General features: G+C 36.0%; 2 long non-coding RNA genes and 1 pseudogene across 2 annotated transcripts; all 3 read left to right on the plus strand.

Moving 5' to 3' along the window:
* The first annotated feature begins 1,408 nt into the window (after positions 1 to 1,408).
* Positions 1,409 to 3,040, plus strand: LOC127150321 (uncharacterized). Its single transcript, XR_007822561.1, has 2 exons — positions 1,409 to 1,728; positions 2,285 to 3,040. It is a non-coding gene; the product is annotated as an uncharacterized LOC127150321 (long non-coding RNA).
* Positions 3,041 to 6,070: 3,030 nt separating this feature from the next.
* On the plus strand, positions 6,071 to 6,539 carry LOC127150322 (uncharacterized). Its single transcript, XR_007822562.1, has 3 exons — positions 6,071 to 6,204; positions 6,293 to 6,380; positions 6,527 to 6,539. It is a non-coding gene; the product is annotated as an uncharacterized LOC127150322 (long non-coding RNA).
* A 3,108-nt stretch (positions 6,540 to 9,647) lies between these two features.
* LOC127150323 (pyruvate kinase 2, cytosolic-like) lies at positions 9,648 to 17,372 on the plus strand (annotated as a pseudogene).
* Positions 17,373 to 26,846: the final 9,474 nt, after the last annotated feature.

Consider the following 26,846-nt stretch of genomic DNA (forward strand, 5'->3'; position numbering starts at 1 on the left):
GACTACCTTTAGAATACGTGAATCCCAATTCAGGTCTTTTTTATTTGAGTCTAGGCTAAGTCGTCGGCTTTAAATCTTGCTTTGAGTATTTCATTCACCACCATTCATCAAAGCTTTAATTAATTAGTTGAACTCAGATGTAAAAAACTTCGATATTCTAAACTCAATCCAACTCTATATAACCTACTTAATGTGAAAGGTTATAATAAAGTAAATATTGAAAAGAGAATATTGCAATGATTGAACTATAGGAAAAAATAGTAACAAAAGATAAAGATAAGAGAAAAATGGTTGGTGGATGAATGAAAGAGCTTAAAATGAAAATAATAAGACAAAACCCTAACAATAATATCAAAATGAAATGGCAACCAAAAAACGGAAACTCAATTTTCCAAATGGCTGCCATTAGACCTCTAGTTTCCATAGCTCTCTTGGCTCTTCTCTTCTTCTCCGAATCCCTACTCACTTCCCATTCTCTAACCGGAATTCCTCACCGGAACATCTTGCACACCGTGGCGCATCGGATTGTCAATGGCAGTGTTGAGTCCTCCTACCAAAGGAAGTCGAATAAGCTTCATACAAAAGATAGAAGGCGGATTCGACCGATACTAATCAGCGGCAGCAACGGCATGCATCACAAATCGGCAGAGAATCGGAGCCGAGTAGCGTCCTTTGAAGTTGGATCTATGTTGTGTATCTGCATTTTCTTGGGATTGTTCTTGTGAATTATGTAAACTTTGGACTCTTTGTTTTCCTTTTTTGTGGTGTGTGTATTTTAGCTCTAAGATAATGATTTAAAGGGAAAAAAAACCAATGACTCCAGACTTTTGATTTTTCATCAAACTAAAAAATGTACTTGGAAGAATGAAATAAACAATAAAATCAATTGCATTCAATTTATTGCACACTGCTTTATACTATCAATTCAGGTTCGTGGTTTGATTTACTTACTCCAAAAATAATAATAATATTTAGGAAAAAATATCAATTTGTCTCTTCAAATAATAATAATAATAATAATCAGGTGGTTGTATTAATTTTAAACAATAGTATCAATTATGTTAAGTATATTAATTTACTCCTTTCTGTAACGACCCAACTTCTTATACTGAATCGAAGTCATTACTAAATATAGAACAAGTGGTTTAAGTCATAAGATTTAGTAAAACGCATATGGTTTGAGGAATTTTATTTATGAAAATCCAAACAAGGTAGTTATGCAAAAAAATGAAATGCGTTCTAAAGTCCTACTCGGGCCCTATCTACATAAAAAGATGGTAAGTAATGAAGAATACTCAAACTCAGGTACTGAAGTCAAAAACAAGAATAAGCGGAAGCAGAAGTCCCTATGGCTCGCCACGGTCACTTCGGGTCGCTCGCCAGCTTGCCTTTGCCCTTGCCTCGTCCTCTACCTGAAAACATGACATGAAGAGAGTGAGTATAAAATACTCAGTAAGGGACCCACTACTAGTCCCACTAGGTGACTGTTAACTTCCTGTCAGAGTCCTGTAACTGGTACCCAATCTCTGGCACGTTCCCGAACACGTGCAACATGCGCTCCCGTAGGAACGTAACTCTGGTCTTCGGTGCCCCGGGGGACACCTAGGACAATCGGGATGCGAGGACCCCGTCGAGTCACTCGAGTCATATCTATATCCATGCTAGACTGGTGTCCCGTCGGACCGCACAGTCCTAAATAGGTGGTGATCCCGAAGGACACCCATGCAGGTACGACTCTAACAGGTACCCTAATCGCAGTATACATACACATGGCGTCATCATATAACATAACAGATAAATCATCATTACACTCTCCATCTCGACACCCGTCGTACAGCCATAATAGTTCTCGTTATCACAACAACATGCTATAATATAACCATACCATCATTTGCATCATACTATCACTGATTTCATGCATCGTGCAGTCTAGTCCTCAACATGCACAATTGAAGGTATACGTGATCTCATAATTCTAAACATGGAGCTAGTAGTAGAATCTCTTACCTGGAGATTTACTTGACGAGTCCTAACCGCGAGGCAGTATGCTTTCCAAGCGACGAGGTCCTAACTGTTTAATACGCCAATATTCGTAATTAGGTCACCAACGACTAACGGTTCAAGACTTCCTACTGAAGAAATCCCACGCTGCAGCAGTTACTTGGTCCAAGACGTCCCTTAAGGAAAATAATTTAATTTAGTCCCAAATTAAATTAATTAGTGTCCAAAACATTGAGTCTTACTGGATAATACCAAAATAATTAATTTAATTACCAAAAATTAGGTGGAAGGAGTCAAATTAGTCTTGGCGGCTCGGCTGGAAAGAGAACAGGGATCGGCTCGGCTCGGCTTGGCGCAGGGATCTTGCGCGTGCGGCTCGGCTTGCGACAGCCAAGAGGCGCGGCTTGCACGCGGAGAGGGCTGGGCACGTGTGGGCACGGACGCGGGTTCGGTTTCGGGTTCGGGCGAGCGGGCGTGGAGCGGTTCCGGGTTCGGGTTCGACGGCTGGAGGCGCACGAGGCGTTGGCTGCTGGACTTCAGTCGGCGCGACGGCGCGACGGCTGGCTGACGGACGTTCCGGTTGCGCTGCGTCGGATCTAAGCGGCGCGACGTGGCTGGACGTGTGAACGACGGCGTTGCGGACACGGCTGGCTGACGGATCAGCTGCGGCTCCTCAGCGCTTGATCGGAGCGACGCGACGCGGCTCGGCTGCTCTCCTTAGATCGAAGCGGCGCGACGCGGCTCGGCTGCTCTACCTTAGATCGAAGCGGTGCGACGAGTTCCGGCTGCAGACACGGCGCGACGTGCGTAGCTCTTCCTAGGCGTGCGGTGGCTTGACTCGGTTTGAAATCTCCGGCGCGGCTGGGCGTGTGGCGTGGGTCGGCGGCTAGGGTTTCAAGAAGGACTTTAATTGCTCCTCTCTTTTTTTTTTTTGTTTTTCTTATACACGGGTCCCAAAGCTGCTTTATATAAGAAAATTATCTTCTTTTTCTTTTTCTATTTCCTTTAATTAATTTGAAAACCAACCACCTCCTATGTCTCCAAATCTCTTGAAATTTTCCTTATTAACCCCAACTAGGTCCCCACATTTCTCCCTTAACCAACAAACTTTAGTTTAATAAAAACTTCCCCAATTATTTCCAAATAAAAAAATACTTATTAACTTAAAAAAAAAGATTCCAAACCTTAATTAATCGAAATTTCAAAATGATAAGGTTCTTCCAATAAATTTGAATTTTCCTTAAGTATATTAATTTACTCCTTTCAATATATTATGTTTGAAAAAATCTTGGATAGAGCTTACAATTGTATTAATTAAACTCCTAACCTTTAGTAAATCAATAAATTTAGATTCTTAGGCAAATTTTTATTTAGAAATTATCCATACATTTAGTTTAATCACCCATTTTGTAAAATTAACATTTAATCAAAAAAGTATACACATGTTTGAGAATTAGGTCATAGATACTTTTCATAAAGGTAACATAAAGAAAGTTGTAAGCTATTCTCTTAAGAAAGTCTAAACATTTAATTAACTAAAATTATAAGCAGTATGACATTAGTCCAATTTAATTTAGGATAACGTAAATGATACTATTATGAAAGTTTAAACTTTAAATTGATACAATTATTTATTTGGGAGTTTTAATTTTATACAACCTCAAAACTTAGAAGTATAAATTGTTATTTTCTCTTAGATAATAATTTTGCTATCTTTCGTAAATTAACTTCATAAAATAATGAAAAAAGAAAGAGAATAAAGAGTGAAAAGTTAATCGAAAGTGAAACTTAGAAGTTACTACAAATATGGATCTTTTTAAATAAGAATGGTTGAAAAAGAAAGATACCCACAAATTTTTTTTTTTTCACTTTTCAGTTTTTATCTATATTGTTCTAATTCTTTTATAAAATATGAAGAAATAAAATTAATTTGTGTTGCCTATTGCAAAAAGAGGAAAAAAGTTATATTTATTTTTCAAAGTCAAATCCTTTTTAATGGCAAAAACTTACAACTTTGCAATGGCTGCTTCTTGTGATTTTATATTTTATTAATTATATGAAAACAAAAAAAAAAAAATTATAGAAAAAGTCATCTTATAATGTCACAAATATTTCTTATTAAATTGATGGTGACTCTCTTTTTTTTTTTGAAAAAAAAAAATAATATCGATATGTACTTGACAATTCACCTCCACCGTTGTTTTCATCATATAATACAAACTACCGTTTATCTCATCCATTTTTTCAGATTTTGTAGAATTAAATTTTTATCGATATTTCTACGACAACAATCTAATAGATTATCGATCGGTGAAACATATAAAACATGCAACAAAGATCACTAATCACTGATGTGAATATAGTATAAACTATTTCTTTTTTCTTTGACTGATTGAAATTTTGTAAAAATGTTTATTTATTAATAACATTTTTTATTTTTTATTTATAAAATATCTATTCTTGTAAAAAAGAAATATCGATAAATTTATCTGCATTAACTTGTTAAACTTTAGTAGTTGTATAGATTAAGATTTCGAACTATTAATTTGTTAGTTTAAACTTTAAACGTTCGTAGATATATCGATTTACACTCTTTTCAAATATTGTTTTGAAATTTAAGATTTTGTCTAAATTAAACTCCAAAGTTTAAAATTATTGATGTAATATAAATTTCATCAAAGATCGGTTTTACAAAAAGAAAGTGTATTGTTACGGCTATTTAGGGACTTTTTTCAAAGAAAATTAGGTCATGTTTAGAATTAAAAAACCCCTAAACTATTTGGTAAAATAAATTATTTTTCCATCTACCAAATCACATTTTCATTTATTTTAACATCCAAAAACTATTTTAATGGACTAGTTGTACCAAACACAAAAAGAAAAAAACAACTATAAAGAAAACCTTATCATTCTTTTTATATATATATATTTAAAGTTATATTTTAAACTTTTTGGAAAGTTAACAAATATTTTTTACATAGAACACTAACTATTTTAATCTAAAGCTAACAATAAGGCCTTTTTTTTAAACTTATTTTAAAAATTTAAGGATATTTTTTATATAAAATATAATGTTTATAAGCGTTTTTTATAATTTAACCAATAAAATAAAATGAAGAAGATAGGATAAATTTATACTTATAAATTAAAAATTATTATAAATAATAAAACTGCTAAGAGTATTTACAAAATATAATAAAATGTATGAATTTAGCAATGATAATTCTATAAATGTCACTAATGTATAAAATCAAAAATTTTAATATATTTTGTAAATATTTTATAAAAAATTTGGTTCATACAATTGAAAATGTGTCTAATAATTTAAGATTTAAATAAGTTAACGTGAGACTATAAATTAGTATTTTTTTTGTTATTAAAAATTTAATATTTTTCTTAATTTTTATTAAGAAACTTTTTTAAAAACTTTCATGTAACAAAACATCAAACTATTTACGGTTACAGAGCGCATAAAGTTAGTCATTTTTTAAATATTATAGGTTTGTCTTTCCATCATTTTTTCTTACTCGCGATTTCTTTCGTAGTCTTTCGTTTTTTTTTTTTTTGCTGCGATTTCTTTCCGTCGTATTTCTTCTTTTTCTCTCTTTTTTTTCTGCTATGATTTCTTTTCATTGTCTTTCTTCTTTTTTTATTCTTTTTTTATGTCGTTTAATCTTTCCATTGTCTTTTTTCTTCGTTTCCTCTAAAGAATCTTGAAAAAAATCATTTAGATTGGAGTAACAAAATTAAACGATATAATTGAAATGATAAATTATAGTCATATCTAAACAATCGCTAAACGATCGTAAATATATTACAACGCGTGATTGATGGGTCATTTTTGTATTTTACACGGTGCGTGTCGGTGCTTTTTTGTTTTCGAAATTGTTCTAAATACTTGCCACCTTGTTATACTTTTGAAAAGACCTCAAACTTTTTTTTTTAATAACAAAAATAAAAAGAAAAAAAAACTTTAAATGAGGTAAAAGAAATTTATTGTCTATATTCGAAAATAGTCTTTTTATTTATTTACTCCTTAAAAATTATTTGTAAAAGAATTAATTAATAAATATTCTGTTAATACTCCAATTGTTCTGTTCTCTATTACCGAAGAACTCAAACAAGGAGACGATCTCCAATGGAAGAACACTTCCCTCTGCCCCAATCCGCCATGAAACAAGATTTCGGGAAATTGCAATATGGGTATCATCAATCTCTTTCCTTTTTCCTTTTTCTTCCTCTTCTTCTTCATTGCTACCTTCACTTGTGACTTCTTTTCGATTTCATTTAGATGCGAGCATTACAGGAGACGGTGCAAAATCCGAGCTCCATGCTGCGACCAAATCTTCACCTGTCGCCACTGCCACAACGAGGCCATGGTCTTTCCGCCCCTCTCTCTATGTCTTTTCCTTGCGTGCGTTGTTTGTTAAAGATTTATATTATATAAGGGTTATGTTTTTTCCATTATGTTGTTGAACTCGAGCTTTCAGTAATTGTGATTTTCTGAAACTTTTGTTGATTTTAGACCTCGCTGAGCAATTCTAGAAAACACGTTTGCCTAACCCTTAAGCATGGAGCTTGGGTTTGTGATTGTTTTATTATTTAAATATCTTAAATATGTTGAAAATGCGTACTTTAATAGCTTAGAAATGAGTAAAATGTATGCAATCTATTATATGAATATTGTGAACACTGTACATACTTAATAATATGTGCTGCTGAAAACATGACCTAACTAAAACCAGACTTGCCTAGCTCTTAGAGTACAGCCAGTTAGGTCAAGTAGAATGCGTTGAGTTCCCTCAGTATCAGAACTTGTGTGGGGAACTCTTCACTCTTGGCCTAACCAAAACCAGACCTGCCTTGCCCTTAGAGTTCAGCCGGTTAGGTCAAGTAGAATGCGTTGGGCTCCCTCAGTATCAGAACTTGTGTGGGGAACTCTTTGCTTTTGGCCTAACCAAAACTAGACCTGCCTAGCCCTTAGAGTCCAGCCGGTTAGGTCGAGTAAAATGCGTTGGGCTCCCTCAGTATCAGAACTTGTGTGGGGAACTCTTTGCTTTTGGCCTAACTAAAACCAGACCTGCCTAGCCCTTAGAGTCCAGCCGGTTAGGTCGAGTAAAATGCGTTGGGCTCCCTCAGTATCAGAACTTGTGTGGGGAACACTTCGCTTTTGGCCTAACCAAAGCCAGACCTGCCTAGCCCTTAGAGTCCAGCCGGTTAGGTCGAGTAAAATGCGTTGGGCTCCCTCAGTATCAGAACTTGTGTGGGGAACACTTCGCTTTTGGCCTAACCAAAACCAGACCTGCCTAGCCCTTAGAGTCCAGCCGGATAGGTCGAGTAAAATGCGTTGGGCTCCCTCAGTATCAGAACTTGTGTGGGGAACTCTTTGCATTCATTATGATTATATCACTGGTAAAGGTAGGATTATCAAAAGAAAAAACTTCACAATTAGTTTTCTCAAGATGAAAAATAAGTATCATAAAAAAAATAATTATCGATAATTATAAAATTTTGTGAAATATATTATGATATATAATAATTGTCATCAATCGATTCAAAATTGAATATTTTTTGTACTATTATGTCTATTAATGACAATTATAAAACGTTAAAGAAGGTTATATAATGATTTTTTTTCTTTCGGTTGAGAATATGGAAATCGTGACATTTTATTGTCAAGAATATTTGAATCACGACAAATATTTTTTGTCAACAAATGTTCTATCACGATACGACATGTACTTATTGTCACATAATCCATACATGCAACTTTTATAATGTCGTATTACATGTTTTGTATAGTTTCTTTAAATCTTGTCATTACACACATAATTTTCACCCTCAACTGATTAACATGTAAATAAAAAGTTTCATATATAACAATAAGATAGATAACGTTTTATATATAACATAGATAACGTTTTTTTTTTAAGTACAAATAGCCTATGGAATGTTCCCAAAGGGACAAATACAATCAAATTAGTAACTAAAGTTCGGTAATTAAGTACAATCTAAACAAGCCTCAAATAAATACATTGGAATAAAAAATTTTCCACTAACTTTACGAAATTTCTTATAATTCAATCAAAGAGTCCAATGGATTCTTGTAAAACCTTGTAAGAAAAAAAAATCATTTTAAAGCATGCACAAGTCTACACATTAGTATTGACGATAATAATATTAGGATAACTTTTGTAATATATAACACAAAGTATAAATTCTTAACCAAATAAAGACAAATTATGCTTTAACATCTTTATAAACCACAAAATAACAATTCACGTAAGCGAAGTCTAACTCCGATGAAAATTCCTATTGAAATATCCTAAAGAAAAAAAAAAAAAAAAAAACAAAACGAAAGTGGTCATCTTCTTTTTATATGTACACTTATTATACAACCAACATTATGGTTATTCTCTGGTTACATATATGATATGTAACTAGTGTGTATTCTTTCACTTATGGACAAGAAGAAGTAAGATAGTAATAATAATAAAGAAACATCTGCTATTTACATTCCACCTAGTGAATTGATGCATGGTTGATCCGAAAAAATACAAAGAATAAACCAAATTTTTTTAGAAAAAAAAAAAAAAACTGTACATAAAAAGAAGGAAGTAAGAGAGAAAAGAAATTTTCTCATTATTACACCTTCAAATATTTCTAAACTTTATATTGTTTTGTAATATAATTATTTTTCCATTTTTTCAAATTATGTTCTTGTATCAATGTTTAGGCATCCATTTACAACAGATATCTAAATGTTATCGTACTTTATAGAAACTGTGATTAAAAATGACAATCATATATAGTCTAATTAAGTTACAGTAGAAGTTTCATTAATTAATTATAACAACTTACATCACTTTTTTTTTTAAATTTTCATAGAAATTAATATTTTCATGAAAGTGAGATCTCAAAACTATCAAATAGACTTCTATTTTGTAAATATTTTTAGCAGTTTTGACATTATTATGAGTCCGACTACTCAACGATGTCCTAAACTTAAACTCTAATGGAAAAGGAAACCACCCACTACGATATTGTAAACCCTAATGGCTTTGATATTATATAGTCAATAATTTAGAGAAAAGTATTTCTTATTCATATAGAATCAGAGTAAATTTCCAAAACGAAAATTTTCCTTTAAAACATACTATAATTAGTCAAACAAAAAAGAGTGTTAATAGTCAAATATAATTTTTAGTTGACAATTAATTAGCTGTGTTAATTATGAAAATAATTATAAAAAAATTAAATTAAGACTATGATCTTAACTTAAAATTTAAGTTTTTATTTTAGATAGAGAGAAAATTGGTATAAAATTTAAATTAAGAAGAATATTCTTGAACTCTTTTTAAGTTCTAAGGGTATTTTTGAAATAAAACTTCAACGGTTTTAATCTAAAAGTAACGATTTTTGAATAATTTTAAAAGTTTAAGAATATTTAGAATTATTTATTTTAAATTAGTTCTACATTTGCTCCTATAAATTCTGAATTAAAATTTAAAAGCGTTTTATGAAACAAAAAAATCACAGAACATTTAGATTTATTTATGTTTACAAATAAATGTTTTGCTCTTTATACGGTAGAAGTCCTATTAACACTATTTCAAATTTCAAAAAAACCTTTATTCTCTCTCCTTTGAAACCCTCCCTTCACAGCTTCTCTCATTTATAATTTCTTCACGTTTCTTCTCAACGGCACTCTCTCTCCCCTCTCCCTCTCTCTCCTCCTCCCCTTCTCTCTCGCTCTCTTGTCTCCTTCGTCTTCCTCGTCTTCCTCGTCTTCCTCGTCTTCACTCTTCCTATCTCTCAATTTCCATTCTCTAAAATGAAGCATGCACCCAAGAAACCCATACCCATGTCGCCGATCCACTGCCATCTTCTATTCCTAGCGCTAACGGCGCCGGAATCAAGGGCGGCAGACCCCTCGGAAACCTACATCGTCTTCCAAAGAAAATGATTCACCGTCCGATCCCAATTCATGGTTCCCGATTTCAAACCCTCGCCGACTAAGTTGAAGAGCCTGCTCTCTCTTCTAACCCACTTAAGCGGAAGCTCAGTATGGAGACCGTTCTTGAGAATTCCATCCCTGGGTTGTCTGATTCTATTGCGAAGGTAGTTTACGTGGTGTGATTATTGGGGTTTTGGTATATTTTTGTTTTAATTTGGGTGGTGAAATGATATTTTCCTGTAATATGAAAAATTAATTTCGTCTTATGCTGAATCATCTCACAGATTAGAGAAGATGTAAAATCTGGTGTAGAAAATTTAACAGAGGAGTGTGTATCCACAATGGCAGACGTTACTCGGCTTCTAATGAAGGTTTTTATCTTCCTCGTGCTAATATGCGCACCTAAGTGCACCCCTATCCATGGAAGTACGGAGGTAAGTTTCCCTTTTGGAATTCAAGTTCTGTATTTCTCGTTGGAGTTTAAGAGGCATTTTTGTTGTTGTTCTTCTTCTTGCATAACTGTGGTTGTGGAATTTGGGTTCTAAGAAGTGAAAGAACTTGTATTATAGTTTTCTGTGGTAAAAGGAATTGAACCCACTTGCCATGTGTTCACTCAATTTGATTTTTTACTGTAATTTGAGTCAGTTATGGTCATTTTCAAGGGGTTCAACTGCATCCGGGAAGTTGGGAAGGCGTCAAAAGGGATTTTTTAAGCCAGAACTGACTCCTCTCACTTTCTTTCTTTGCACTACTAACTTCCAAAGTTTTTGTGACTGTTAGAAGTTTCATCAAGTGTTTGTGTTTGTGTTTGCTACTTGGTTATGCTTCATAATTGCTTTAGGTTCACAAAAATACTATAACCTGTAGCCCTGTAATTCTATCCATTTCAGGAGTTCGAAACCTTTTTGTGTGTAGGAACTAACACAAATTGAACATTTCTAAAGTAAAAAGAAGTTGGGTTTATAGAAAATATAGTGCCATTTGGTTGAGTTATGACTACTTTTGAAGATGGTTTTATTTTAACTAATGACTGCATTAGCTAGTTTGTTTTTTTTGGTACTTCATTCACTGTCCATTTTCTCTCCATGGTCGAGTTTCTCTCCCCTCATTTATTTTTTATAACATTCATTAGATCACTCTTTAAATTATTCAATTACAAAGGAAAGACTACTTCAATTCATTGTCAGTAAACTATTTTTTTCCTTTAGTAACAATTGCTCACATCATATTGTCATTTCTCTATGTATTGTCTATAGACCAGGGTGAATTCTAGTTCTCTTCTAAGATAAAATAATTACCAGCTAATCATTTAGGAAATATTTCAGTTAAATGGCTCTTGGGTTGTCAACTGTACTATTTTTTATCTGTTTTCTGTGTGCGGTTGAAATTCTTCTGATGTACCCCATCTCCTGTGATTCTCTTCTTCAAAATCAAATAGTAGAAGTATTTGTTGGTTCATCTGTTCCACTTGCTTTGTCCCCTGTCCAGGAGTCCAGAAAGTTTTCACCTGCAACACAGTGAAAGCAAACCTTCGTCTATCGAAGAAACACGCTCATGAGAACATTGAGATCAATTTCAACAAGCTTTACTACTAGTTTTGATAAGCTTACGAGTTTTGGAAACATAAGATTTGATCGAGAAGTTAGGAGTGAAGGTTTGGGATATCTTGAAAAGATTGCATTTTTTTCTTGTATTTGAGGCCCCTTGAAATTTTGTTGTTTGTTGCCCTCTTGTTTTCTGGAGCTTCTTTCCTACAATGACTAAGATTGTTGGTACTCTGGGTCCTAACTCTCGATCTGTACAAGTTATTTCTGCTTGTTTGACGGCTGGAATGTCTGGTATGGTTGGCTTCCTTAGCAACTCTCCCTTTGTTTCTAGTGGGTAATGCGTTTGAGTTATAGTAGGGAACTTTTGTTTTTCTATTCTTTCTTTGGTGGCTGCTAGTTGCTCGGTTCGACATTTCATGGGGCAGTCCAGATTACCATCAAGAGACTTTGGAAAATTTGAAGATTGCTGTTAAAAGCACCAAGAAACTTTGTGCTGTACGTTCGTTTTTAATACGTTTGAGTGTATATTTTATCATTTGAACTTTCCTACCATTTTCTTAGTAACTTGGCCAAAGAATAAGTAAGCTAATTCTTCTGCTTTTTTCAGGTTATGCTGGATACAGCGGGTCCTGAGGTGTTGGTTACTAAAGTGAGAAATCTATCTCTCTTCAGGAAGATGGGTTTGTTGTTCTAACACCCAATCAAGAACTAGAGGCATCTTCGGAGCTGCTACCTACAAATTATGGTGGACTTTCAAAGGTTGGGAAATACTATAAAACTTCATACTACTTGTGGAACATTTTAGATCATGCCAAATCCACAGCCAAACAAGGAAAATCTGTAGCCCTGAAGTTCAGGAAAAACTTTCTATGAATTAAAGTTTTATTTTAAATTGATATTGAAAAGCCCCTCGTATATTTCTAGAAGTGGCTATTTGTTGTTATACAAGAAAATAAAACAAACAAATAAATAAATCCAAACTATTATTTAATCTAAAATCATCAACTAAACTAATGTTAACTGACTATACTAATGATTTAATTACTTGTCTGCATCGTGTCTGTTGCCTGATGCAATTTACTCAGTCAAAATTGCATCGTATCAAGACACGTGAGTTTTTCATTAAAAATTGATAAGAGGTTAAGATTTTAATATTCTTTAGTTTATGCAAATAAGATATTTTGCAAAGTTAAAGTTTATAAAAGATGGGCGTTCTTTCATTCACTGCATTGATTATACAATAATCTCCTTCATATTACTAAACTTGAAATTTTCTTATATAGGTCGTTAAGAAAGGAGACACCCTTTTTCTTGGTCAGTACCTCTTTACTGGAAGTGAAACATCTGTCTGGTTGGAGGTAATGGGGCATATTGGTAGGGATCTTCAAATTTTTTTTCACTGTAAGGAATCGTGGTAAATGATGTTATGCTGAGTTATGTCTGTCGGGGATTTATCAGGTTTTCGAAGTGAAAGGAGATGATGTTGGTTGTGTGGTAAAGAACTCTGCCACGTTGGTTGGTACAATGTACACTTTGCATGCTGCTGAAATTCACATTGATCTTCCAACACTTACTGAGAAAGGCAAAGAGTAACATTCTTCAGTTTCCTGTTTGTTATGTCTGTTAAGTCTCTTTGATTGCTTGCAATTAGCTTATACAACCTTAACATGATTGGTAGCTCATAGTATTTTTTGATGCTGACTGGTGACTTTAGATCATAGCTACGTGGGGAGTAAAAAACAAGATTGACTTCCTCTCTCTGTCACATGCTAGACATGTGGAAGATGTTTGACAAGTATTATTTCCTTGCATTGAGTCTTCACTTTAAACAAATGATCAATTGTGGGTGATTTGACTATGTTGATTATTACAATAGAGGATATTGATTGCTAAATTAAATTTTTATGTAGGCTCGACAATTTCTTTCTAAGCTAGGTGACCTTAACCAAACTCAAATATTTGCAAAGATTGAAAGTGTAGAGGTAAGTCATTGTCAGCTCACTTTTTACTCGTATTCTTTACCATGGTTACGTTAGGATTGATTATTTCTGTTTTCTACATTGTTACAGGTGTTTTTGTTTCAGAAAACTGCCCTTTATAGATGTAATATGGCTGGAAAGCCTGCTGTTTTAACTCGTGTGGTAGACAGCATGACTAACAACTTGAGACCTACACGTGCAGTAGCTACTGATGTTGCCAATGCTGTACTTGATGGTGAGTTATTCAATTTTTAAATCTCTATTGTTTAAAGACCGAAGATGTAGGGATTTTTTAAGTCATGGTTCTTTTTAATGATGCTGAAGATTGGGTTGAACTTTTTAAAATTTATCTATTTTATGTTCAATTGTATCATTCTATTTAGTATGAATCAGGGTTCTTAGTTCCATTCTTGACAGGGGATATGATTGTATGACGTTTTTTTATAACCTGTCTTCTCATGAGTTTGCAGGAAGTGATGCAATTCTTCTTGGGGCTGAGACATTGTGTGGATTACATCCAGTAGAAACCGTTTCAACCGTTAGTAGAATATGTGCTGAGGTAATTTGTGTGTGTATGAGATAGAAACACAGCTTTTAAACCCTAAGCTTTATGTAGTATAAGGTATTTCCATTCCTTTATTCATTACTATTTCATTAATGAATTAATGAAGGCACAACTTTAATTTGGAGAAAACAAACATTTAACGTGAGGTCATGAGTGCACTAAAAGGACTACAAAAGGGCTTGTTAAAGGGAAGTAGAAGGCAAACCATACATGAAAATAAAACACAAACCCTTGCTGGGAAAGGATAAAGTTACAAGTAAAACAAAGGAATATCTCTAAAAGTGGAGGTTGTTATCGCCAAAGAAAATGCTGCATGCTTTCCGTTATAACCACCATTTAGTGCTGCATTCTTTTGTTACTCTGTTAAGTCTCTTTAGGTAAGTTTCTCCCCCATAAAAAGAACTAAAAAGTTTCTTTGATACTATTTAAAGTAAAAAGAGAAGGGAAAACATTCTAAAATCCTATGCACTAAGGGGCTCGTGAGTTAGAAAAAGTTCACCAAACTGAAGGTGGAACCTTGACAGAGGCCATAGTTTCTCCCCATCCCCTTTCTTTTAATAAGAACTCTTGCATTTCTCCCTATCCGCATTTGTCCCATTATTACCTTGATTCTTTTAACATCGAAACAGAAAATTTTTGTTGATCAAATGAAAATATTACCAAGGAACTAAGGAAGTTACGGAAAACTTCCAATCGAGGAATTCAAACATCCCAAAGATAGAAACAAATAATTACAATAAAATCTCAACACTCCACCCAAATGATAAAATAAAAACCATAAGCTACCCAGTTCTGAAGTTTCAAGGAGAGTAAATTCGAAGAAAGCTAACCTACCTAAGAACCATGAATTCATTTCCAAAGGAACATCTACAGTAAAGGCTATTTGCTGCGTTCAATCTCTTCCTTTATATGCCTACAAGCCATGTACGTTAATCGCCACTTTTGTGCTTGTTTTAGCATTTTCATCTTTTTTAGATGGATTACACTACACTCAAAGATTGATTTAGTTAGAATTTTGTAAGAGAAAAGGAGGGAAGATACAAAATGTCATAAACATGAAAAAGCATAAGATCGATCCGTATTCTGGTTTCAAAAAGCAATCTTTGACCATGCTTCAAGGTGAGATAATACATAATGTCATAACCATGCTTATTCTTAATACTAGTTTATTCTTTCGTCTTTTATGTTACGATTCAGTTAGTAAAAAGGTTCATTGTCATCCTTTTGTTATGAAGTTCTTATCTTAGTGAATAGCTTTTCATGAAAATTTGGTATCAACTTCTTACCTGCTCAATTGATTATATGGCTTCCTCGGTCCAGTTTGGTTGAAGGGATTTGTTTGTTTTGCAGAACTGGGTTCAATAAATCTGGTTACAGCTTCGGAAAGGTCATTGGCATGTAGTTCAGCAACAAAGGTAGTGGTACTGGTGGGTTCAATGGCTTTTCTTTAGAATTCCTTAATGTTACAATATTATTGGTCACGAGGCCTTTCTCGTTTTTCATGCGTACATGCTCATTTATCTTGAAAACCTTTGTTGTTGTTGTTCAAACTTGGTTGAAGCTGTTGAAGACCTCGGTCAGTCTTCACTTAAACATATTTTGGACAACTTTGTGTGGATAATTGCAATTCTCTCTTCCTGGACGAATTTTAGCTGCTTTACGAAGGGGAAGGCAGGTTAGCCCTCTCGCTCCATTGTTTCTTGATTGTCATCTGTTCTTGTTCAACAATGATATATTTTGTTTGTGTTTCTTTTCTCTGTTTTTTTTATCATAGGTTTGTCTTTGTGGAAAATATGTATAAAGCAAAATATTCTTCAAATTACGGTAGTAGATTTTTTATAGACAACATCTCCATGACTCTCATTTGCTTGCAAGTAGGAGTTAACTGAGTACTCAAACTACTTTTAACTAGTATGTTAGCCATAAATGGGTATGATATTAAAGTGAAAAGTTTGGAACGATCAAATAATTACGGTGTTTCTAGTAAAGATTAGAGAATCCTTAATATTCTAAAGCATAAAATATTACGTTAGTAAGTTGTTTAAGACTTCGAAAGGCAGAATCGTACCATTGAGTTCTTTGCAGCCTGAGTTATTGAACAATAGTTTGAACTATTTTACTTATTACCATCAGTTGGACAAGTGTAGTTCAACATTTTGTTTGTTCGTTTTCATTCATCAGTCTCAAGTGACTATAGTTGAAAGTTCATATGATTGACAATTGAATTTTCTCTGGTTACATGGGTTGGTGGCTTCTGGGAACTTTACTAGTTTCAGTCAATAAGTGATTGTAGTATTGGAGTATCACATAGGCTACTTGGACAGATTATACAAAATTTGTTTTTCCCTTGTTATACTTGATAATGGTTGATTTCATGCAGTTGCAACAATTTTTTCAATTTCTGGAAATCGAGTTTGATAATGTTTTGCTGGAAAGAAAGGAGCTCCAAAAACAATTCCAGGCTGCTTTGAAGGAGCATAAGATGATGGAATTGATGTTGGACGAACTTGAAATGATACATGAAAAGGCAACCAACAAGATTGCACTCTTAGAAAGTGAGGTAATGGCTTATCTATCTCCTGTACTAAATGTTATAAATTACATTATGGATGGGTGGAACTGAGAGCAAGTATCATAGTTTTCGATAAGAAGGGGAAGGAGAAATTTATGCAATTGTTATAGGAGAGATTGAACTTTGACATAAAATTTGGTTTACTTTTTATGAGTTGAAAGTTTGCATGTTGGTTAAGAACTGAGTGATGAACTCCATACAGTGCATTAACAAATAAAATCTCTCTTTCTCTCTCTTTAAATAGGTACGTATATATAGACACACAATCTGCAGTCGTATGTGAATCTATCTTTTTAGACGTTAGAATGTTCAGCAACACTGTTTGCAGTTCTGTTGACCCATCATCCATGTGTAACCTCTCTTAGAATGATATTAACACATAATAGTGTTGACGAGTTCTATAAAACATTAGATATAAATTGATTTCGAGAAATGAATCCTTTTTTCCACTTAGGTTGAGAAACTGGCTTAAAAATACCAGAAAAGCTTCGCTTGTGTTGAATTGAACCATTATATGCACATTTGTAGGAAGGTCAGCATTCAATTAGTTATTGTAGAGGTTGAAAAGGGCTCTTTCGCAGCTCTTGTAGTGTTAGAAGATGCTTAAATTTTTATCTCTACGAATAATTTTTTCATTTTAGCTTTGATCTTATATTTGAATTTGATTTTCTTTTTCGTAATTTCAAGATTGTTCTTTGAGGACAGACCAAGAGCATAATGCTGTTGAGTGAAGGAATAGCGTGATAAGAGGTAAGTGTTTTCCTTTAACTGAAAATAAAGGAGTTTTTTGTTGTTCTTTTTTTTAAGTTATGTAAGATGATAGTATTCTAAAGCTTAACTATTTCTCACTGCATTAAATCATAAATTGACTTTGATGCTAGACTTCATTGCATTTTAGATAGAATTTAACTAGGTGATGGTTGGAAATAGCACCAAAAGTTCTTCATCTTTCACAGATAATACAATTTTTTTTACTAGACTATCTTCGAATTGGATATATCAAGAACAAAACAAATAAAACTTTTAAAAGTGACATGTTTGAACGATCAATTTTGTTCTTGGAGTAAGGACAATGCCCAAATAAGGACAAAGATAAGACTTATGGAATAAAAGTTTTGATGATTTTCCAGGTGAGGTTTGAAAGTATTTGAGAAACCTTTGGTCATTGATCCGTGTAAAATTAGGGAAAATACAGTTGCATGATCGATCTTTAACAATGCAAACTGCTTTCTTTCAAGTTTTGTAGAACTTTTTTTTTTTTTTTAAATTTTTAGTTTAACCTCTTTAATGAAATTTGATAGAAGTTCTTGTTTTCTTTCTGTAGGAATAAAGGGAAATGAAGTATAACCAAACTTGGAACCTTTGCAAGCAAGGGGAGGTTTTCTGTTCCCTTTCTTTTATTTTTCCATCCTTAGAATCTTGCTTAACATGCTTTGAGGACAACTTTAAGTGGGGGTGGGGTTGTAGCTTTGCATGTTCCATGTTCTTTGGGAAATTTTCATTTTGCCAAAAATGCCTAAATTTTAAAAATTTTCAAATTCTCTATTCTTAGAATAAATATCATGCCTACTTTGCTTTTTAGCGTAGAAAACACGTTTGCCTAACCCTTAAGCATGGAGCTTGGGTTTGTGATTGTTTTATTATTTAAATATCTTAAATATGTTGAAAATGCGTACTTTAATAGCTTAGAAATGAGTAAAATGTATGCAATCTATTATATGAATCTTGTGAACACTGTACATACTTAATAATATGTGCTGCTGAAAACATGACCTAACTAAAACCAGACTTGCCTAGCTCTTAGAGTACAGCCAGTTAGGTCAAGTAGAATGCGTTGAGTTCCCTCAGTATCAGAACTTGTGTGGGGAACTCTTCACACTTGGCCTATCCAAAACCAGACCTGCCTTGCCCTTAGAGTTCAGCCGGTTAGGTCAAGTAGAATGCGTTGGGCTCCCTCAGTATCAGAACTTGTGTGGGGAACTCTTTGCTTTTGGCCTAACCAAAACCAGACCTGCCTAGCCCTTAGAGTCCAGCCGGTTAGGTCGAGTAAAATGCGTTGGGCTCCCTCAGTATCAGAACTTGTGTGGGGAACTCTTTGCTTTTGGCCTAACCAAAACCAGACCTGCCTAGCCCTTCGAGTGCAGCCGGTTAGGTCGAGTAAAATGCGTTGGGCTCCCTCAGTATCAGAACTTGTGTAGGGAACACTTCGCTTTTGGCCTAACCAAAACCTGACCTGCCTAGCCCTTAGAGTCCAGCCGGTTAGGTCGAGTAAAATGCGTTGGGCTCCCTCAGTATCAGAACTTGTGTGGGGAACACTTCGCTTTTGGCCTAACCAAAACCAGATCTGCCTAGCCCTTAGAGTCCAGCCGGTTAGGTCGAGTAAAATGCGTTGGGCTCCCTCAGTATCAGAACTTGTGTGGGGAACACTTCGCTTTTGGCCTAACCAAAACCAGACCTGCCTAGCCCTTAGAGTCCAGCCGGTTAGGTCGAGTAAAATGCGTTGAGCTCCCTCAGTATCAGAACTTGTGTGGGGAACTCTTTGCTTTTGGCCTAACCAAAACCAGACCTGCCTAGCCCTTAGAGTCCAGCCGGTTAGGTCGAGTAAAATGCGTTGGGCTCCCTCAGTATCAGAACTTGTGTGGGGAACACTTCGTTTTTGGCCTAACCAAAACCAGACCTGCCTAGCCCTTAGAGTCCAGCCGGTTAGGTCGAGTAAAATGCGTTGGGCTCCCTCAGTATCAGAACTTGTGTGGGGAACACTTCGCTTTTGGCTTAACCAAAACCAGACCTGCCTAGCCCTTACAGTCCAGCCGGTTAGGTCGAGTAAAATGCGTTGGGCTCCCTCAGTATCAGAACTTGTGTGGGGAACTCTTTGCTTTTGGCCTAACCAAAACCAGACCTGCCTAGCCCTTAGAGTCCAGCCGGTTAGGTCGAGTAGAATGCATTGGGCTCCCTCAGTATCAGAACTTGTGTGGGGAACTCTTCGCTTTTGGCCTAACCAAAACCTGACCTGCCTAGCCCTTAAAGTCCAGCCGGTTAGGTCGAGTAAAATGCGTTGGGCTCCCTCAGTATCAGAACTTGTGTGGGGAACTCTTTGCTTTTGGCCTAACCAAAACCAGACCTGCCTAGCCCTTAGAGTCCAGCCGGTCAGGTCGAGTAGAATGCGTTGGGCTCCCTCAGTATCAGAACTTGTGTGGGGAACTCTTTGCTTTTGGCCTAACCAAAACCAGACCTGCCTAGCCCTTAGGGTCCAGCCGGTTAGGTCGAGTAAAATGCGTTGGGCTCCCTCAGTATCAGAACTTGTGTGGGGAACACTTCGCTTTTGTCCTAACCAAAACCAGACCTGCCTAGCCCTTAGAGTCCAGCTGGTTAGGTCAAGTAGAATGCATGCAATTCTTGTGGAATGTTCTTTAATAGCTTAGAAATGAGTAAAATGTATGTAATCTATTATATGAATATTGTGAACACTGTACATACTTAATAATATGTGCTGCTGAAAACATGACCTAACCAAAACCAGACCTGCCTAGCCCTTAGAGTCCAGCCGGTTAGGTCGAGTAAAATGCGTTGGGCTCCCTCAGTATCAGAACTTGTGTGGGGAACTCTTTGCTTTTGGCCTAACCAAAACCAGACCTGCCTAGCCCTTAGAGTCCAGCCGGTTAGGTCGAGTAAAATGCGTTGGGCTCCCTCAGTATCAGAACTTGTGTGGGGAACACTTCGCTTTTGGCCTAACCAAAACCAGACCTGCCTAGCCCTTAGAGTCCAGCCGGTTAGGTCGAGTAAAATGCGTTGGGCTCCCTCAGTATCAGAACTTGTGTGGGGAACTCTTTGCTTTTGGCCTAACCAAAACCAGACCTGCCTAGCCCTTAGAGTCCAGCCGGTTAGGTCGAGTAGAATGCGTTGGGCTCCCTCAGTATCAGAACTTGTGTGGGGAACTCTTTGCTTTTGGCCTAACCAAAACCAGACCTGCCTAGCCCTTAGAGTCCAGCCGGTTAGGTCGAGTAAAATGCGTTGGGCTCCCTCAGTATCAGAACTTGTGTGGGGAACACTTCGCTTTTGGCCTAACCAAAACCTGACCTGCCTAGCCCTTAGAGTCCAGCCGGTTAGGTCGAGTAAAATGCGTTGGGCTCCCTCAGTATCAGAACTTGTGTGGGGAACACTTCGCTTTTGGCCTAACCAAAACCTGACCTGCCTAGCCCTTAGAGTCCAGCCGGTTAGGTCGAGTAAAATGCGTTGGGCTCCCTCAGTATCAGAACTTGTGTGGGGAACACTTCGCTTTTGGCCTAACCAAAACCAGATCTGCGTAGCCCTTAGAGTCCAGCCGGTTAGGTCGAGTAGAATGCGTTGGGCTCCCTCAGTATCAGAACTTGTGTGGGGAACTCTTTGCTTTTGGCCTAACCAAAACCAGACCTGCCTAGCCGTTAGAGTCCAGCCGGTTAGGTCGAGTAAAATGCGTTGGGCTCCCTCAGTATCAGAACTTGTGTGGGGAACACTTCGCTTTTGGCCTAACCAAAACCAGACCTGCCTAGCCCTTAGAGTCCAGCTGGTTAGGTCAAGTAGAATGCATGCAATTCTTGTGGAATGTTCTTAAAAAAAATTAAAGTTTGTTGAGTTTGAGATTGAATATGGAAATAACTGTCTTTTTTAATTTAAAATTTTGATGAAATTGCATTTCTTTTTATTTGATTCAGATTCTTCTTTTGTATCTTGGAATTTTTTTTAATTCATGTTTCTTTAATGTTGAATGGGTGTGAAACAATGTTAGGGTCTGAAATCTTGGTGGAATGTTGGGATGATGATTTAGGAATTAATTCCTCTTTCTTAGAAGGATCTGAATCTATATAAGATCTTCTTCTCTGTTTCCTTTCAGTTGTGGTATCTTGTAGGTTCTTTAATTCTTATTGGAAATTTTTGGATACTCTGAGGTAATTCTTGCTTTTTTTAATAGGTTTTGTTCCTTGTTTTCATGCCATTGTTGAGTATTTCTTGGTTGATTATCAACCATTCTTCCTGTTGGATCTAAAACCCAAATGTCCATACCCAAAGTGAATTTTTTTGTATAAGAGATACTTCGACGATAATTTTCCATTTACCATACAAGTGCTCTATCTTGAAATGCAAAGGACTCAACTTACTTACTCTCCACTTTACAGTCATGCAAATCTCAAATCTCTCAAAATTTTTCCTCTTTCGTTTCAGTTGTACATAAAAGAAGGGATAGAAGATTTCTGAAGACAGAGCAATTAATTAGTAGAAGAAAATGAAGAGAAAGGTTAGTGAAGGAAGAAAGAACACAAAGGTTAACTGGTTCTCCTAGGTTTATTTTCTTTATTGTTTTTCAATCTATGTGAAGAATTTTACCAAATGAACTCTCTCTCAACTTCATTTATGACTTCTTTTGCATGTAGAAATTTAAAGGATATGCTTCAACAATGAGCCTAATGGTTACATCAGAAAATAGGTATTTTGTTTTGATTTTTTTTCTAACTAACTTGGTTAGCATGGCGAAGCATTGCCAGAGGTATGGATCTTTACAACACAGGTTTCTGTTTTCTCAATTTCTTCTCTAATGAAGTGATGCCTAATATCTCTGTGTTTTATTATATTGTGAAACTGGTGATTCTTAGTTAGATATATTATGCTCTACTTATTACAATATATTTTGATTTTTGCTTGTTTGATTTTGAATCATTCAATAACTCTTTTGCTTTCAAAGTTTGAAATCTCCACATCACATTTGACTTATTTGTCAACTAAAGAGCTTGCATGAATATTGATTGAGATATTAAGAAGCTTTTATTTTTCTTTCGTGTTTCCAATTTTGCATTGATTGACAAATTTGCATGGAGGGCATTGTAAGCTCTATTTGAACAAAAATGTGATTAAACACTTCTGCTTGCTTGTTTTATGGAGTTTTCTTTCTTAGCTTGAACGTTGTTTCAAAATTTCAAGTTTTAAAACGTGACATAACAAAGGGAAACATTAACAAGTAAGAAAAAACAGTACGCACATACATATATATGTGAATATGTGAGTCTAAATTCATGTAATTTTACTGTCAAATTTTCAAGAATGAACTGACTCAATTGAATTCCAATTTTATTCATTCCAATTGCATGATTGAGTTTGATTTCTAAAATATGTAGGCTAGAAAAGGAGGTGAGCTAATATGAAATGGAAGAACCATAACAAGAGGAGTACTGGATTTGTTGAGAAATGGGAGAGAGACTCCATGGCTCCCATTTGTGAAACTTTTGCAATCGATGTTAATGTCGATCTTGACAGGTAATGTTAATCTGTTTAAGTTGAGAGGTTTGGAATACTTCATGAAAGTAAGTTTGATATAGTTCCTAATTTAATGTTGGTTTAGTAGAGATACAAATATAAGATTCGATCTTGGTTCTTTTTGCATGCACTTGTGAAATGTTTTGGGAAAAAAATTTAAGTTTGTTGAATTTGAGATTGAGTATGCAAATAACTGTCTTTTTTACCTGAAATTTTTGATGAAATTGCATTTCTCTTTTGTTTGATTCAAATTATGCTTTTGAATCTTGGAAACTTTCTTGATTCATGTTTTTGTAATGTTGAATGGGTTTGAACAAAGTTGGGGTTGAAATCTTAGAGGAATGTTGGGATGAGGATTTAGGAATTAATTCCTCTTTCTTAAAAGAATCTGAATCTATACAAAGGTCTTCTTCTCTGTTTCTAATCATTTAAGGTAATCTTATAGGTTCTTTAATTCTCGGTGGAAATTCTAAGATACTCTAAGGTAATTCTTGCTTTCTTAATAGGTTTTGTTGTTTGTTTTCATGCCATTGTTGAAAATCTTGAGGTTGTTCTTGATTGTTCTCCGACTAGGTTTATCTTCTTTGTTGCTTTTCAATATGTGATGAACTTTACAAAATAAATCTCTCTACACCTCACTTTTGACTTCTTTTGTATGTAGGAATTTCAAGGATATGCTTAAAAAATGAGCCTTATGGTTACATCAGAAAATAGGTATTTTGCTTTTGTTTCTTTTCGTCCCCCACCTTTACAAGTAACATGGAAATTGCCACTTTGGTCTATTTGTCAAATAGTTCAAATTCGATTACATCAAGGCATCATATGAATTTTGTTTTCTCTAACAAATTGGTCAGCATGTTGAAGCATTGCTCGAGGTATGGATCCTGACAACTTCGATTTCTCTTATCTCAATTTCTTCTCTAATGAAGTGATACCTAATATCTATGTATTTTATTATGTTGTGAAACTAATGATTCTTAGTTAGATAGATTGTGCTCTAGTTATCATAACATAGGCTGCCCGTCTTGGACTTCCAATAACTCATCCTTATATCTCTGGAACTTGACTCTTCGCCTTTGGACCCTTGTCCTTGTACTGAGGCCAAGCATAGAATAATCGCTTTCCCTTTCTCTATTTCATTTCTTAGTTATTCATTAAATCTGCGAACTCTTAAGATAATTTGTCTAATACCCCTACCGCTCTGTGGGATATGTAATTCAAAGGAAAGAGAGTTTGAAGAGGGCGACGACCACGTAGTAGGGGTGTTGATTCTTAAAGAGAGGGATGAAAGGAAACCTTTCATGCCTTCGAATGAAGGAAGGCCGACCGATGAGGGCGGAAAGATCTAAACTCCTTTTCTTCGTGATCCGTCTACTGATTATTCCTCAAGACAGCTAACTCCTGTCTCGGTCCTTAGCTCGGGTCCTATTCTATCCACCTTGTGAACTCGGCGGCTTAGTCTGATGCTTTGTCCCACTCTCGCATTTTAATGAATGTTACTTCTTCTTTTTATCTCTCTCTTTCTTCCTTCTCTCCTGCTCTGGGAGAAAAGAAGCTTGGGGTAGAAGAGGGAGAGCATATGATCAACCTTTTCACTCAATAAGATTACGTCCTTATTATTACATCCTTCTCATGCTAATTTCTATCTATGATTCCGAGCTATTTCTTCCCTCTCTGCATCGATCTGTGGTAGTTTAATCTACAGGTCTGACCTTTCGTCCTCTTCCTGTTCTCGCTGAGCCTGACGCATCGAAATCCTACAGATTCCTGTCAATATAAAGAGTTCACCCTTGGTCCAACTTTCATTTGCAAGAAAGGATGTGTCGAGCAAGGTAGTCCAATAGTGAGAAAAGTCTACAAATACTAGCATAGTACTAAGGAATGAATACATCATGGCTGAATAGGTGGGTGCTCAGGCTATCAGGCTTAAGGCTATAGGGTTGGCAAGAAGGGGGAGCTTCTATTACTGAATTACTTTTGTGATTCCTTCCTCAGCAGCCAGCACTACTTCAGCTACAGCTAGAACTGCTGCAAGAAGAGCTACGTGGGCATCGAAAGAGATCGGCTGCTGTCTTCTACTTGAGCTACTAATCTCTGTCTCGCTCAAATCAATCCTTTTCCATCTGGTTGAGCATATTTCCTACCGAACTGAGAATGAATCTGACCTATTCTTCTCCACTCTCGTGGCTTCTCTTGATCCTTCTTCTCTAGACTCTGTATCGATCAGTATGATAACCTTTCTAGGCGAGTGTGCCCTTGTTGGGGATGAGGATGCCTCCGAATCCATTAATAGAAAGGGGACAGATCCTATTCAAGAATCCTACCTACTCTGCCTCTTTTTCTTCTTCTTCCGATTCTGATTAATTCATCATCCATGAATAGGCAAAACCTCTATTTTCTTTATCTGCTTCCTTAAGTCGATCTTTCTCATAATGCTAGATAGAGTTCTCCTTCTCATTTTTGACTACCGGATACTTTTTATTTGAGAATGACCGCTCCGTAGGTGAAGAGGCCAGACTACTCTTCCTGCGACTGCAACCTCCACTTAGAGAGATTCCCCAGCCGCAACCTCCACTTAGAGAGACCGACTATCATCTATGAAAGTGGAAAATCATGATTCCGAAGGGGACCACATTCTAATGCATGCCTATTTATAGCTGAGTATAGCAAGTTCCTAGGGAGTGAAATTCAAATCTAGACTAGACCTCCCATCAACAAAAAGACTACAACCTAAAAGTTTAGGGCTAGCCCTTGATCTTCCCTCTGACACCTGACTCCCCCCGTCCGCCATTGGAAAGACCAATTCTCGGCTGCCATGTATGCTAGAGATTGAATGCCCTTGCCTCTTCGCGACCCTTTGGGTCGGTCGAGTGCCTTTCCTTTCTACTGCGCTTTGGGTACAGATTATCAGATTGATTCTTTCGTAGAGCTATTTCATCCATTCCTTCTCATGCATACATTCTATGCATAATAGCTTTGAGAAAAGCAACTTTCCCATCTGCTGAAACCCTAACATCAATTTCTGAGGGCAACTAAACTGAAACTTCAGAGTTTCTACACTCACTTTTGCCTGGGAAAAGAAGAAAAATCAGGCGCATGGTACGTAGCCGACTCTCACTCCTGTACGGGCTTCTGCTTCTCAAATTCTTTGAGCCTTTGTTCATTGATGCATTCTTCTTTATTAAGAACACCTGGAACACAGTTAAACCGTGAATTTCGTGATTCAACCCTGAAGTCCATTGGTCAACAAAGCAGCCTCACAACTATCCCTTGACTTCTTCCATTCGAGCTACGAGACCAGAGGTCTCTTGCCCCACTATGCGGTAAAAGAGCAAGGACATCGAACCATTCCTAGACTTAACCTATATAAAGACCCGCTGCACTAAAGACACCTAAAGCAGCTCAGCTCGATGAAGAAATCGACCTAGTGCCTCAGGCTGGGAAGGAGGAGAGAAATTTGAACTAGCTTTCCAGAGGAACTAAAAGAGGAAGAACTCTTCTCTGAAAGGTGCAAAGGACCAAGTCGAATTTATCGCCTTAATGAACAAGAGGTCGACCTAGACCGCAGAGTGGGATCTTGTTTTTGAAGTTAATAAGGCTCTACCTTTTATACGAGAATACTTGGTGCGATAAGCCGATGCTTCAGACGCTGCTCTTGTTCGATCAATGGAAAGATGCCTTTCCTTTTTTCTACTAGGATTCCCAACTCGTTTTTCTAAGTAAAAAGACACTTATTTGACACCTCGTAGCCCCTTTGTCTTTCATCTTTTGTTAACAATTAATGAACAAAGGTGCGAAACTCTATGAAGGGTAGCAAGGAGCCGTGGATAAAGATGTGCTTCCAAAAGCTATTGCGGAAATGAGATACTATAAATAGTCTATAGTATATAAATAAAGGTTGGGCGCCTTATTCAGAGATATTATGGATGCGACTCGCTTT

Source organism: Cucumis melo, chromosome 1 (genome assembly GCF_025177605.1).
Source record: "Cucumis melo cultivar AY chromosome 1, USDA_Cmelo_AY_1.0, whole genome shotgun sequence".
Lineage (NCBI taxonomy): Eukaryota > Viridiplantae > Streptophyta > Magnoliopsida > Cucurbitales > Cucurbitaceae > Cucumis > Cucumis melo.